The sequence below is a fragment of the Capsicum annuum genome, chromosome 4, assembly GCF_002878395.1.
Source record: "Capsicum annuum cultivar UCD-10X-F1 chromosome 4, UCD10Xv1.1, whole genome shotgun sequence".
NCBI classification, from domain to species: Eukaryota; Viridiplantae; Streptophyta; class Magnoliopsida; order Solanales; family Solanaceae; genus Capsicum; species Capsicum annuum.
In genome coordinates, this window is record NC_061114.1 from 214662991 (window position 1) to 214675603 (window position 12613).

At 33.5% G+C, this 12613-nt stretch overlaps 1 long non-coding RNA gene across 1 annotated transcript; it reads right to left on the minus strand.

Moving 5' to 3' along the window:
• Positions 1-522: 522 nt before the first annotated feature.
• LOC124897723 lies at positions 523-7333 on the minus strand. Its single transcript, XR_007054626.1, has 2 exons — positions 6844-7333; positions 523-771 (listed from the first exon to the last, which is right to left on the minus strand). It is a non-coding gene; the product is annotated as an uncharacterized LOC124897723 (long non-coding RNA).
• Positions 7334-12613: the final 5280 nt, after the last annotated feature.

Genomic DNA, 12613 nt, shown 5'->3' on the forward strand with positions numbered 1-12613 from the left:
TTATCATTCTTAAGCAACGAAGGGGCAGCTGTTGACACCCAATATTGACCTCTCAATACTCTTCTTAAATATTATTATTTTTTGCGCATTATTTTAGTATCAAATAAAATTTTAACGTATAACATTCATGATTTATAAATATGCACTTTATCTTATCAAGTGCTTTTATATTTTTTATAGCATATATAATTTAAATATAATATTTTATATAATTTTGTCAATATTTACTAAATTATTTTCGCAAATATGCACTCATAATTAACAAAAACATTGGTTATTATTATTATTATTATGTGTAATGGTATAATAATTTAGTATTTCTTTCCTACACTTAGTAATTTAGTAGTTAACTATGGTAGAACTTTATTTAATCCAAAACAAGTTTATAATTAAAAATTCAAATTTGAATTTTTTTAAAATCTTCCCATATCCTCCTAAAATCTTTTCTTTAGGTATAAGGTTATTTTTTTCTCAAAATCATTTCAAATTAATTTTACATATGTTATTTTTACTCCCTCCATATCCATAAAATCTTTGGAAGAAATCAAATATTTTTTATTACAGTAAAGAATATTATTTTCCCAAGATAAGGCTTCTTATCATTCTTTTTATCATTCTTTTAAATGAAAAGATATTTCGTGTCTATTTTTAACTCCCTCAAATATTCTCTCTCTAAAATTTCTCTCTCCTTTTTCTCTAGAAATCTCAGCTGCAGTTTCTAAGCTGCTATGGCCTCAACGTCCGGTGGGTCTATCCCACCGGTGATTATACCTGCAAAGGAAGATCAAAGTAACTTGAGTCAAGAAGAAAGGAATTTGAAACCTATGTATGCTAATATACTGAAACCTCGTATGGTGGATAATAGCAAGTAACGAATAGTGCCTAAAAATATTCAGATTATTGAAGGAGAACCACATATTATATGGAAAACACCAGAGATCAACAATTTGATAATACAAGAAAACTTACAATATGCAGTAATAGGTAAGTTTTCTTATGGTAAACTTTACATTAGTGAGTTTAGGAGAAATATACCAAATCAGTGTGGTATTAAAGGCGTTGTAATACAGGGGTTTTGGATTCAAGACACATTCTTATCAGGTTTAGTATGGAGGATTATGTAAACATTATATCTAATTCAGTATATTACATAAAGGGAAAGGAGATGCAATGGCAGATGAGGACTCTTAAATGGGATCCGTGGTTTGAACCTGATGTGGAAACAACAGTTAGTATAGCCTGGATATCAATGCCTGATCTTCCACCTAACTTTTTTGCAAAGGAAGCAATATTTTCAATCGCTGTAGCAGTTGGAAAACCTTTATCAGTGGATATGGCAACAAAAAATCAGACACGACCAAGCTGTGCAAGAGTTAAGGTAGAGGTGGATCTGCTAGCCGAATTACCTCGAAGAGTGAAAATATGTGAAGAGAATGACGTAACAGGGATGAAGAAGTCTAAATGGATAAATATTCAATATGATTACAAGCCCAAAAATTGTAAAGATTGTTGTCTTTAGGGTCATAATGAGCAATAATGTTGGATTATTCATCCAGAACTATATGAATATCAGAAGAAAGTGCAAGATGAAAACAGCAAGACTAATTACAAGGGGGTGGAAATCAAAAAGAGGGAACAACAGAACTATGGAAGAAGAAATGCAAGGAAATTCACCAAACAATGGTTAGCTAGAATGAATAAGTACAAAAGGGACAAACATGGTCACATAGTGGGTGAAATAGAAGTAGACAACATAGTAGATGGTAAAGTTCCAATTACAAATGCATTTACAGCTGTGTCTCTGGAACAACAGACAGAAGAAAATGGGGATAAGGTGAATGAAAATAAAGGCGACAATGAAAGGCAAAGCACAAAGGAATAGGTCTTGAATAGTTTCTCTGACACCACAAAAGAAAAAGAATATATCAATACCCAACAGATTTTCGAGAAAAGAAAGGAAACAGGAGTGCAGGAAATAGAAGAGAAGGAAAATCATAAAGAACAAAAGGAGTTTGTAACAATAGACAACTTGGATGTTAGAGGGGATGAAAGCCAGATTACGCAGCAACAGCAAAATAGTAATAATGATAATATGCAGATGGTAATTTTTGATGAGAAAAATGTACAGGATAGATTGATAGAGAATGTTTTACCAGTAGCAATACAAGTGGAAAATCAGGTGGAGTTTTGTAACAAGGAGAAACTGTCTTTAGATGAAGGATATTTAAGTAATGAAATAGAAAAGGTTGGAAGAGAAGGCAATCTATCTCCCAGGAAAATGGAGCAGATGAGAATAAAGCAGGGTGAAAGAAGAAAGGAGGACAAAGGGGTGAACTTTGGCTAATAATCTAACAATGCAGACAAGAAGTTCCTTGAAAAATAAGTCTAAATGAATGCTCTTATATGGAACATTAGATCAGTGAATACTCAGAAAGCATTCACTAGACTCATAACAATGCAGAAAAGACATCAATTCTCCTTCATAGGGGTGTTAGAACCATTTCAGGATAATGCCATCATAGAAGATTATAAGAAGAGATTAGGAATGAAGTTTGCAGCAGCCAATCATACAGGCAAGATTTGGGTGATTGTGGAAGATATTGTTGAATGTACAGTAATTAAGGATGAAGAACAACAACTGACTGTAGAGTTAGTTAATCAGCAGAATCATATTCAGATGGTGGTGACCTTAGTTTATGCTAAATGTTCACAGCAAGATAGACTGGTTTTGTTGGATCCCTTGGAGGAATCAGCACAAACGATGCAAAATCCTTGGGTAGTAGGGGCGATTTTAATGTCATAGTGAATGATGAAGAAAAGTTAGGTGGTTTACCTGTGATAGTGGCAGAAACTGAAGATTTCACTCATTGTATTAATTTGTGCAGGCTAGAAGACAAAGGTTTAAAATGTAGTAAATTTATGTGGTGGAATGGTAGAACTGAGGGGGACTGTATATTCAAAAGATTGGATAGGGTTATGTACAAGGATAAAGTATATAACCTTTTTCCACTATTAGAGGTGGAACACTTTGTGAGAAGTGGCTCTGATCATTGTCCCTTAAAGATTCACTTTAGCACCACTACAGAACATATTTGTAAACCTTTTAGGTTTCTTAATATGTGGTTGAAAGAAAAAGGTTGTTTGGAGGTAATCAAGGAAAACTGGCATATAGAAGTTTCTGGGAACCCTTTCATTTTGTTTCATCAGAAAATGAAGAAAGTGAAAAATGCCTTAACAAAATGGAGTAAAGAGCACTATGGTAACATTTTTCATGAGATAGCTACTATAGAGGAAGACATTAAAGTTAAGGAAAAATAGTTTGAAGAAATTCCCAATGGCTGTAACAGGGAAACTCTTTTTCAAGGCATAAGCTGAGCTGAATATCCAACTGAAAAAGGAAGAAGATTTTTGGAGACAGAAAGCTGGACTATAATGGTTCAAGGATGGGGAAAGAAACACTTAATTCTTTCATTCTATAGTAAGAGGAAGAAGAAGTATGCTGAAGATAAATAGAATTCAAAATGAAGAGGGAGAATAGATAGAGGACCAACAGAAAATAGTAGATGAAGCAGTCAGGTTTTTTCAGAATCTATTTTCTAAGGAAGATGAAAACACAAACTTTGACATGCTAGATGTACTGCCTATAGTTATTTCAGAAGAACAGAATGAGGATTTACATAGACTTCCTGATCTGATAGAAATAAAACAGGCAGTAATGGGGTTAAGTAGAACTAGTGCAGCAGGTCCAGATGGTATGACAAGTGCTTTTTTTCAGGATGCATGGGAAATTATAGGTCCTGATATTTACAACATGGTTGTTGCTTTCTTTTGTGGATATGAGCTTCCTAAATTTGTCACTCATACAAATTTAGTACTCTTACCTAAAAAGGTAGTAGTCAACACTTTTTCAGATATGAGACCTATATCTTTAAGTAATTTCTTGAATAAGATATTTTCAAGAATTCTTCATGAGAGGATCAAGTTAGTGTTACCAGATATAATCTCTGAGGAACAAGCAGGTTTTGTGCAGGGCAGAAGTATAATAGAAAATATTTTGATGGTGCAAGAAATAGTAGCAGATATCAGAAAAAGAGATAAAATCCCAAACTTGGTCATTAAATTGGATATGATGAAGGCTTATAACAGAGTTGTTGGTTGTTCCTTACTAAAGTGTTAAGAAAAGTTGGGTTTGGGGAAAGGCTTATTGACACGGTTTATAGACTGGTAGGTAACAATTGGTATTCTATTTTATTAAATGGATAGCCAAAAGGTTTCTTTAGGTCTACTAGAGGGTTGAAACAAGGGGATCCCCTGTCATCTGCACTGTTTATTATTACAGCTGAAGTTATGCCCAGGACCCTGAAATCTTTGATGCAATCAAAGGAGTTCAAGATGTTTGGATTACCAAGAGGTAGTCCAAAGATAAACAACTTTGCATTTGTAGATGATATGATAATATTATGCAAAGCAGAACTTCATACAATACAGCTGGTGACAAATACTTTGGAGAGATATGAAAAAACATCTGGACAAAAAGTCAATAAGAAAAGGAGTTCCTTATATCTTCATAAAGGTGTTTCTCAAGGGGTTGTGATATTGGCTGAGGTGGTTACTGGAATTATCAAAAAGGATTTTCCACTCACTTATCTGGGTTGTCCTATCTTTCATATTAGAAAGAAGAAAGACTATTACCAGACAATGATGAGCAGAATTAGTGGAAAAATGCAAGGATGGAAAGGAAAGTTATTGTCTTATGGAGGAAGGGAAGTTCTTATAAAGTACGTCTTGTAAAGTATTCCTATTCATTATTTATCAGTCATGAACCCTCCTAAGAATGTAACGACTACAATTGAAAAAATGTTTGAACAATTTTTTTGTAGTCATATAGGAGGTAAAAATAGGCATTGGGTGAAATTGAATAAGCTTTGTTTACCAGAAGAAGAAGGTGGCCTCAAATTCAGAAAGATACAAGATGTTTCAATGGCTCTGTTCTGAAAACTTTGGTGGAATTTCAGAACCAAAGACCCCATTTGGAGTTGATATATACTGAATAAATACTTTAAGAAACCACATCCTAATGAAGTGGTTTGGAAACAAGGAGCAGGTTCACAGGTTTGGAAGAAAATGCTTCAAGCAAGGGATTTGGTGGAACATCAGATATTTTGGAGGATCAGAAAAGGAAATTCCAATATTTGGTTAGATAATTAGATCAAGAAAGGAGATATATATAATATATTGGAAACTACAAGAGAGAAGGAAACCGAGTATCAGAAGGTGCAGGATTTTAGTTAATCAAGGTCAATGGAAAATGCATGCTATTGCTCACTTGTTCTCAGCAGAGGTGGTAGACCATATAATACAGAATATCAGAATCCTCACCCACTCAGAGGAGAAGAAAATTCCTATATGGAAATTGGAGTAAGCAGGTTATTTTACAGTAAGTTCAGCATGGAATTACCTATGACAGAGAGGGGAAGTAATAGCTTATATAAAAAAATATGGGTCAAATGCATGCCTTTCAAGATGGCATTTCTAATGAGGAGAATGTGGAGAGGAAAGATTGCGGTAGAGGAAAATATGAAAAGATGGGGTATAGCAGGTCCTACAAGATGTTGGTGTTGCACTGTACAGGGTCAAGAAACTCTTTCACATGTACTGCTCAGATCTATTAGTGCTAACATGACTTGGTCCTATTTTTCTTCTTTTGTAGGTATTATCTTGAATGGACAAAATCTAAGGGAGTTAATCCTACAATTGATCAAGGAAGAGCTAAACCTTACTATCAAGCTATTCCTAGTATGATAATATGGGAGTTATGGAAGAGGAGAAATTCTTCAAAATATGAAGGGAAATTACTGTCTACCCACAAAGTGATCTTCATTATCACTAGAAATATTGTATTATTACTTAATGTGAGGAATCCTAGACAAGTATTCCCTTCTAAGTTGCCAGATATTCAGAGGTAATTGGAAAGAAGAAGAATGCAGATTCAGTTCACAAAAGTGGAGTGGAAATTTCCTAGTAGAGGTTAGTTAAAGTATAACACTGATGGAGAATCTAGGAGCAACCCAGGGATTACTTCATGGGCATACTGTCTAAGAGATGAAATGGGTGATCTAATACAAGCAGAAGGAGAAACTATGGATGTTTCTACTAATAGTGAAGCAGATGCTCAAGCTATTCTAAGGGCAGCAATTCATTGTAGACAATCAAATCTTAACAATATCATCATTCAAACAGATTCGATGCTTATGTTCAAAGTATTAAAAAATGACTGGCAATGTCCATGGGCATTAATAGACATTAAAGAGCACATTCTCAAATTATAGCAAGCAACGGAGGTTAAGTTCATGCATATTTTGAGGGAGGGTAATCGCTAGCGGACTACTATGCAAATCTAGCAACAGATGAAGGAAATTTTAATGCAAACTCTTTTAAGCAGCTAGATAGCAAAGCAAGGAGAATTTTAAATAGCGACAAGATGCAGTTTCCTTATATTAGAGTTACATCGAGAAAAGGAAGGTAGAGGAGATGCACAAAATTGAAGAATGTACTTTCTATAAGTGCAATGTCAGAATACATCTTGTAGTCTTAACAATATCAAGGGATACAAGGTTGTCCTCACTATACGTTCACCTGGGAGTCAATTTCATGGAAAACTTTCAACCTTATCTACACCAGCAAGAAGATTTCTCAGTTAACACAAAAGATGTTTCATGACAACATTAACCATAATCGTACATTAATAACTTGGGCTTCCAAGCAGGACCAGGGTCTAGAAGTAACAAAAGTGCAGCAACCTGATCCTTTAATCCTATACATAAAAGATATCAGCTGATTTACCTTCAAACGTTCTCCAATCATCAAGAACTGAAATTCCAAAGCAGCTCAATGGGGAATCTTACAGGGGAATCAAGTTACAAGAGACAGAACCAGGCAAATAATTGAAAATCCACAATGAAAGCTCCTCAAATGGACGAATCAGCATATTAACCGCTATCAATATTCTCTTGAATTTGAGACCTTTAGACAGAATTCGAAAGTACAAAATGAATTAGGAAACCCTTCTGTTTATTTTAATTGGATGAAGAAATGGGTTTGGGCCATAACAACGGATCCACAGATTTATTTTATTTGGATTGTTTTGGCCCAATACATGTAATATTATTTTAATTTGATTGATTAATAAAATCCATATTAAAATAAAAAAAATTTAACTCCCTCATCAACGTCTATTTTTTCTCCCTACATATACATGGACAAAAAAAGAAGGCTGGCAGCGGTAAGGGCACAAGTATAAGAAAATCAAAGGCATTAGCAGTAATTGAGGATAGTTACCGTAGCATTCTTCCTCTTCAATAGTTTTCCTCTAATGCCCAAAACAGCCATGAGAAGTCTTTTTTTTATCATTCTATTTTCATTTTTATCCACTAGTAAAATAGCAATAATTCTCATACCATTCTTGGACGTGAATCCATAGTGATACAAAAGATCAAACTTATAACAAGGAATCAAGAGAACAACATCACTAGAGAATCAAAGGCCCCACTCAGCTTCTCTAGGTTTTCTAGGCAACAACGACAATATTCAACAAGATAAATAAATAACACAAGATTGCAATAACTATAGTGAATCGAAAGAGCCCCACACTGTTTTACTACATCAAGATACAAATAACAAGATTACAAAATGATGGATAGTAACTTGACACAAAATATCCTAGAATCTAAGAACCCTAACATGAAGATTAGGACCCTAAGACTAAAAGATATTTACACCAAATTCTTACTTGAATCAAGAGGAACTCGTGAACCTCAAGACCCCCAAGTTTCTAGCCAAATAACAACAAAAGTGTTACTACACTTTGTTGTCTAGTTTTGGGCTCACTCTCAAGAACAAGAGAGAGAAGTTCTCAAAATATTACAAGACTTGTGTTTCTTCAATACTAGGAATGAACTAAATCCAATAAATAGCCCTATTATTGTCTATTTATAGTAATCCACAAAATGAAAGGAAAATGACCATTCTAGCCTTGGCCTTGGGTGGTTTTGGAGTGTAATAAAAAATGTGTTACTACATTTTTCTTTTGGAGTATAATAAACTTACACTTCAAAGCCCCTCTTCACACTTCAAAACATGGAATTCCTTAGATGAATTAATTACACACTCACACACGACCATTTGCATGAACATGGCTTGGAGTTTTTGTAACTCCCGAGCTTGACTACGTGTGAATGGTCTTGAGCTAGTTGCACTTGTATCACATAGCCATGAAAGACTTGGTAGATTTTTTTTTATTGAGTGTCACTAAGTTCAGGTTGAGGCTTTGGCCTATAGTTCAGGTCTACATCGAGGTCCCACACAAAGGTCCAAAATCTTCTTCCATTTCAATTGTTATTTCAGCAAATGAGTGCTTGCTTCTTTTCCCATTAAGCATTTTATTTCTTTGGGTTTCATCATAGTTACTTTAAAAATTGTTAGTATAAATTCATGATTAGTTGAGATATGTTTAAGTTTATAAAGTAACTTTTTTTTCCAGTTAAGTAAGGAAAAAATATAGGATACTATTTTGATAATCAATTAACTCTTCAATGTTTGGTTTAAAAGATCATGTTGAGGGTTAACAGTTTGGGATAGAATTTTGGTCCTAAGCTCAAACACTTAGTTATTTTTTTCATATGTTTTGATTATTCACGACACATGTTCAAATTTTCTGATGAATATATGAAACAAGTGGGGTTTTTGTTCAAGAACTTAAATTATGATGATACCATTAATTATACCTAATTAAATTTATTACTTTGTTTCCCTTGCTCATTTAGTTTCTATCATTTTATTAAACATCACATGTTACTTTGATTTTTCTTGTTTTTCCTAACTTCTTCTGTTTTTTTTGTGTGATGCTTATTTGAGTGCTAAATTTCTTGCTAAAACATTAATCGAAAGTTTTGTGTAATTGAGATTATAGCAATTCTTATATTATTTTTATCTAATATTCTTTTTTTTATGCGCCTAATTTGACCAAGAGTAGTTATTATTTTTTGTTATTTTATTTTCTTTCTTCTAATTAAGCATTGACAATAGACACACTCTCATCTTTTTAAATATTATTTACATGTACACTACAATGAAATGACATCGCTTGGAGTCCAACCATGGCAAGTCAAGGTGTCAACACTTGATGTGGAGTTTAAATGCAGTCGTCGCCCCTACAAGGGTCATGTATGTTTTGGGATATGATGACAAAAGACAGCCAATAGGTGACTTCACATATGAAGCACATATAGCTTTATTAAAATATAAAGCACCCCGTTACTCTCTTCTTTTCTTATTTCATATGTCACTATTTTAAACGTCTCGAAGACTTGATAACTTTTCCTACTATACTATAGCAACACACTTCGATACAACTTATTTATTATTCCTACATATTTCTTGTTTTATATGACCTTTTAAAGGCTAAAATATTTTATTTAGTACTCTTAAATTAGTCTCTTTAAGAATTTCTTTGGTCTTGTCTTAAGACGTTTAAGAGAGTCGACATATAAATTGGAATAGAGGGAGTAATATCACATTGGGCCTAATTTAGCCTTGTTATGTCCTGATCCTATTCTCACTCTCTCCCTCTCTCAATTTCACTTTATGTGTTGCTAATTTGTTTAATTTTACATTAAATTTATCATCAAATTAATCCGGTTTATCTTACTAACATGTCTCTCGTTATTTGTAGTTTATTGTTATTTTGACCTAAGCTTGAATATATTCTAATTTTTCTGTACTACAAAGCAAAGGAGTTCGTGAGAGATTGTAATCCAAGAAAAATGAAAAACACAAAAATTACGGTACTTTTCACTTACCACTTGTATGTCGTAAAAGTTAGTCTCATATCTCTTGTATTTTTCATTTTCTGTATGATATGTACATTAGTTGAAAGTGCTATTTGTTAGACCACTTAGTTCTTATTATATTTAAAAAATAAGCGACCTTTTTTATCACATTAATCCCCAAGTAAAATATGAATTCAATCGAGAACCACATTTTTGGACTTCGAAAGGTGCCTAACACCTTCCTTTTGAGGTAATTTGAACTCTTACCTAAATTTTTGGTGAACTAAGACTAAATAACAAAAATAGATTCGTATTTAGCCTAGAATGGTGCCCTAACGTACCTTAATTCATTAGGTGGCGACTCCTCACTCTTTATTAGACCTTAAAAGAGTTGTCACGTTGAATTTTGCTATTTGCGAGAAAAATAAGACGCGACAGCATGACTGCCCGACATGAGATTTTAATATTTTTTTTTACCCAAAGCATAAAAATTCAGTATGGGTACCGTTGTTATCATATATATATATATATATATATATATATATATATATATATATATATATATATATATATATATATATGAGTATATTATCATGTTGATAGCATGATATCGTGTGGAAGCTTCTAGTAAGAGAAAATCGATGATTTAGTAGATTTATTAGGCTTTTATCGGCCTCCAGGTAGCCTTGGTTTACCTTTCTTTTAGATTGAGCTTAATTTTAGTATATTTATTATAATGTGCAAGATATGGGTTAGAAATTAGGTCTTGGAGGTATATTTAGTATAATTTGAATCTTTTGATTGATTAAGGAACCGTAACTAGGCATAATTGACTTAGTTACCCATGTATTACGTAGAATGACTATCTTGGGTCTAAATGTATCTTATTTAATATATAGTAAAGATATTATATGCCTTAACCTAGTTCGGGGTAGAATTTTCCTTAGAATAAATTTCGGGGATTAGAAGTAGGCTCCTCCGACCCACCTTAGGCCAAGACTATCATTAGCTCCTTGGAGAATTTATAGGTGTGTTGTATCTTTTAAATGTATATTTTAGATTTTGAAAAGTATACATATATGATGCTTATGATAGATTGGTATTTGAGAGTTGATGCTAGTTTCGGATCAAGTCCGACGATTTATGATCTTATGTTCAGTTCAATTCTGGAACTATTTATACTATGAGTTTCTGTTAAAGTCTAAAAAATGAATGTATGAGTTCTGATTCAAGTCCGTTAAATGGTTACATGAATTTTGATTCACGTCTGGCAGAGGTTATTTATGACGATTATGGAACCAATTTGAGTTGGGTGTTTATGGTATGAAAGGATTCATGATTATGGTTTTGAGGTACAGTTCATTAGCAAAATTTCAGTTACTTCTTCTCTTTGATTGTACCCTCCATCTTATGAGGGCCTGCATTTTTTATTCACTTTTCCGTACTTACTAGCTTATAGGGGCTAGTCTTGTAGTGATAGTTATGTTTTTTTTTATGTTATTATATTGGATTATTTATTTAGTTACAATATTTGGAGCATTATTCAAGGTTTTCCCTTTTACCTTAATTTTGTTTATTTTTCTTGCAAATTTATTATAGTTAAATTTTGATTTAGCTCAGTCAGTAGCTGATGCCTACTGAGTACCAGTGGCTTTGATACTCACTCTACACTTCTGTACCTTTTTTGGTGTAAATTCGAGTACTAGTTGGTGTTGTTTCCACTGCAATAGTACTAACTAGTGTTCGGAGAGAGAGTGAGGTTTCAGAGCCGAATTTGACCTTTTCTCCCTCTTCTATTTTTGCTTAGTCTTTCCGTTTCGAGACAAATGTACATTTGACTATTATAATACTCATTCTTTTTGTTAGTGTCTCATGTATCGACACAAATAGGTCATGGGATATTGCTCTTTATCTTATTTATATTCCGTATTATTATTATTATTATTAATATTAATATTATTATTATTCCTTGTTTCATTGCTCGTAAACTTTTACTTACATGTTTTTGATTTTTATGCCATTTTCTTATCAAATTAGACCATTGCTTTTAGCTCTGGGCTACGATTTGGCTTACCTACTGGTGGGATAAAGTAGGTTCTATCATGACTCAAAAATTAAGTCATGAGAAGCGGTTGCCCAACTACTAAAGTAGTCTATCGCGAGGCGCAGGTGTTGCTAAAGTAGTCACCTTGATGCTAAAGTGGTGCCCGCTTAAGTGGCCCTTGAGCGAACTGATGTGTGTAACGCCCTGATTTTTTGAACCGGAATGCTACACGGTGCTCATGACCCTGAAGGACCACAAGCTAACCCATGATTAATATCTGTACCTGTACACTGCATAATATATATATAATACGTGGAAAACTTGAACATATAGACCATAAGGTTCAACTGAAGAAATATAATAACATCTATGGGGTAATGAATACCCAAAACAACTGAATATAAATCTGAATACTGAATCTGAATCTAATAGCTAAATCTGAAAGCCTCTAATACTTTTTGAATAAGGAGTTGAAGGAACATGTCTCAAACTAACTTCGTAAAACTGAACTGAAGTAATAAATGAATAAATCAAATCATATTGTCCTCGAATAGATGAGGACTCACTGTATCTTTGCGACTGGAATGCTACTGCTACTGCTGGTCTAGAGCTCATGTCTCTGAACGTATGGTGTAACATGAAAAGAAAGCACCATAGCGCAAATGCGTTAGTACGGGGGAATGTACTGACTATACGAGTGAGGTAGGCTAAATATAAAAGGGTTTCATGCATGAACAATGCT